The sequence below is a fragment of the Pteropus alecto genome, unplaced genomic scaffold, assembly GCF_000325575.1.
Source record: "Pteropus alecto unplaced genomic scaffold, ASM32557v1 scaffold21, whole genome shotgun sequence".
Classification (NCBI taxonomy): Eukaryota; Metazoa; Chordata; class Mammalia; order Chiroptera; family Pteropodidae; genus Pteropus; species Pteropus alecto.
The window spans coordinates 24,782,555-24,786,450 of record NW_006436282.1 but is presented as its reverse complement, the minus strand read 5'-3'; positions in this window follow the sequence as shown (position 1 = coordinate 24,786,450).

Here is a 3,896-nt window from a genome sequence, read left to right as displayed (position 1 = left end):
AGCTCTTACGGAGAACCACAGCTCATGGTGTCGGTCTTTCATGAATGTTCCGCCTCACAAGACAGTCAAGGGTTAGGCGGACTGGCCCCATCTGGCTTCATCTCCCAGCATCCCCTCTACCTCACTGTCTGACTTGGAATGAGTTTTACGGCCGCTCTGTGTTTTTTGCCCTGTAAATTGGGAATAATGAAAGTATGCATGTTGTAGGCTGTTGTGAGGATTAAATAATGTGCATGAAAGACATAGAATAGTGCCTGGGACCCAGTAAATGCTGGTTTTATAGCAGCTCCTGTTACTTGTTATTGTGAGGCTTTTCATTTTGCGATGTTTTATCCTTCTGTCTTTGGGCGTAAAGAGCAAGCACATCATTCTTACGTGGAATTGGTCCTGCACGTAAATACGTAGGGTGCCTCCACCAGGATTTCTTTTGTTTTCACGATGCTTATAATTCCATGCGCCTCTTCCTTGGCTGGTTCCAGAAATGTCTCAGGCTTGGGGAGCTCCAGAAAAGCGGGATTTGGTGCCGGGAGCTTTTCTCAGAAGCATTTCAGGACTCTCTTCACTGGCTCCTCACTCACTCCTTGATTCATTCCTCTTTCTCTACATCCATCACGTTCGGGATCTTTCTGTTTCTGGCCAGTCCGGGAAGGAGGGGGATGGGGAGAATCTGCGATGTAGCAAAGCTGCCTCTAGGCCCAGGGCAGGAGCAGGAATCTAGGTGGCATGTCCTGGTGTTCCAGGGGGAGGTCCCAAATTATTTCCAACCGGTGCTGTGTACCGCTGTGCTCAGTGGCTTAATTTAGCATTTGCGACCTGATCTAAGCGTTGCAGAGGCTACACCTGAGGGGGGGGTGGGTGGGTGGGGGGGACTCAGAGGCTGGCGCCACGACAAGGTTCTGCCTCCGATGTGTGAGAGCCACGTCTGCCTTCCGATCAGACTGACACCCCGCATTCCTCGTTACCTTACTGTTTTTTTCCTTTTCCGGAGGTACAGACCCTGTGTAAAGACAAATTCATACATACTTAAAATCTATCATATAACCAAGGAATAAGAATAGAGGCGATGTCTTCTTTCCTTGAAGCTGTGGATCTCGGCCTCGTCATTTGGCAGTCGCCTGGGGAATTTCTAGTGGGTGCAGATGGACTCCCTTTCTGGTTTCATTGGTCTGGGGGAGGTCTAGGCGGTTGCGTCTGAAAAAGGCTCCCAGGTCATGTTAATGCTGGCAGAGCTCCAGGGGTGAGACCGGGCGGGCCTGGGGGTCTGCACTGGGCAGCTGTGGAAAGACCCCTGGATCTCTTCCCCACTTCAGGTGCCAAGGAAGGGGTTAAGTGACACCAAAGATGCTTCCCACAGAACCCGAAGTACTCTAACTGTGTAACCTCTTAACAAAGGTTTATAAATAGCACACGACCCGCTGTTATCTCCCTCATTTTCTTGGCAGTATTTTCAAGACCTGTTTCCAAGTTTCATCTTAGACTAGTAAAGAAGAGTTATTATGGATATTCCATAGCTATTCCTCCGAAAATATGACTCCAAAAAGGAGGATGAAAGGTAAACCTTGTGAAAATGTATCTCTATTGCTCTTTCCATCTCTTTCTACAGGTGAGATTTGTTTGCCTCTCCTGAGTGTCTCCTTCACGAATGTATAGATTTTTAAATATTAATAACAGGTGAATTTGAGAAAACTTTTGTTTTCAAAAAATGCAAAATGGAAGCAAAAGAAAGAATCTTAATTTACTCGGAAGCGTGATCTCCCAACACTCAGAAGTGATTTATTTGGAATGAATGAATCTTAAATTCATTTTGGAATAAATAAATCTTTGCCAGGTGTGATCAGGAATCTCCTGGCTAGAAATGCTACCTATGGCCTCACCCCAAACCCCCACTCCCTAGGTGCAGGGGCCAACAATCTGCATTTTAAGCAAACTGCCTAGGTATTTTGCTCTACTTTATTTTCTAAACCAGCAGCGCCATCTTTAAATTAAAATCGTGCATGGAATCCCAGTAAATAAACTGGGGAAGGTGAGGCTCGTCTGTCGAACACAGTCGTGAGGAGGCAGACTTGGGGGTCAGCAGGCAGCCTGTCGTGGAAGTTTGGGAAAGCTCTCCTGAGGTTCCACAGCCCGCTGCTTAAGGACCCCCAACCACTGGTGTCCTCGGCTTCCACACTTCCACTGAGCTGCCCGTCCTCTGACTTGTCCCCTTCCTGCTGTCCCTCTGCCTTCTCTCCATCCCCACAGGGCCATCCTTGTTAAGGTCCTCAGTCCGCTTCTCATCCGATTGGACTCTTTCTTTCTCAATCATCTTATTCACGCAGTGGCTTCTGAAATACGTGCATTTGTCCAAATAGTCATAAAAGAAATTTAGAACACAAAAGGTTGCAGCAAGGTGAATAACTAATGTTTTTAACAATTGCAGGGAGCACATGATGAGGTGGGTGGGGTAGAGGGAGCAGCTTAAGGACGAGAGGATAAATCACGTGGTACGTCCAGGAGCTTCCCCTGGAGAATGGGGGATGGGTGACTGACCACAGATGTCTACGTGAATCAGTCCCCCACCTTATCTGTGTCTGGTAGCAGGTGAGAGGGAGGCTCAGACTTCCAATTAGGTGTCAGCAAAGGCCCACTGGATGCAAGCAAGTCCTGGTCCACAGTAGAGGCTGGAGGTAGAGTTCATTGGCTCCTGGTATGCCTAAGGCCACCAGGATGTGGAGAGTTTAGCATCTTTCCGGGAGGAGTCTGCTCAGGTGTAGCTAAATTTGCGGAGTTTGAGAGCTGGGGTCCATGTTGGGGCACTCTGGGCATTTTATGCGCCAATTATTACTTCATTCATTTATTCACTTTTTAATCCATTTGTTATTCCTGAAACTTACATTTGTGTTTCTCGACTTCTTCATTTCAAAGTTTGGGTTGCTCATATTTTAACATCTACGACGTGTCAGGCAGACAAGGGTTTCAGAAACATTCTGATCCCTGCCTACAACGCCCTTTTCACGTTTCCTTCTGTTCAAATAAAACCTATTGTTCTAACAAGGCCTAGGCCAGCTTTCATCCCCACCCTGAAGATTCCTGGGTCATGTCAGCCATGGGCTCTTCTCTTTGGAGATCTTTCAGTACTTATGCTCTGAATCACATATTTTCGTACATAGCTACATTTTGTTCCAGCTTACCCTGCTTCTCCAACCAAACTGTAAGCCTTTTGGGGATAGGGACTTAGTATGTGAATTTTTAATGTCGCTAATATCTACTAAGGCATTGAGGACATAGTAAGGCCTCAATAACAGGAATTGCGTGTTAGAGAGACAGGCCCCTCTGCATCCCGTGGTTCTTGAGGACACACTCTAACTAGGACTGATAATAAACTCTCTGGGTTTCTCAGGGACACGCACTGGAGCATGAACAGTTTACATTACAAGGTTGGCTATGGCAGACAGTAGATAAAATGTGAGAAGCAATAAAGTAGCAATTTACATTTGTCCTCACCGGAGAATAAAGGAATATAACACAGTGACAAGTTAAGTTTGGCTTCTGCTGAGAGGTGAATGTTATACAGATACGCTTTGTTGCACCCATTTTGTTTCTGTGAAGGGTGCTGGGCGTTGGCAGGGAGTTCCCCTCTTGATAGAGCAACTGCTGACGGAAACTGCCAGAATCTAGAACTTGACCCCAAAACACTTCTCCAATAAAACAATCAAGTGACCTAGCCCAAGGAAATGAGAATTAGAAGCCACAGTCAAGATTTTCCTCTTGTTTTCACTCTCTGGATAGGAGAGCAGGTGGGCAGAAAAGGGAGAAATTTAGAAGTTTTAAAAGGGGCCTTTCGAATGTCAGTTTTAAACACTTAACAATGTTCCCCTGGTCTCTATACTGTGATATCACTAAGCCTTCTTTGGAGG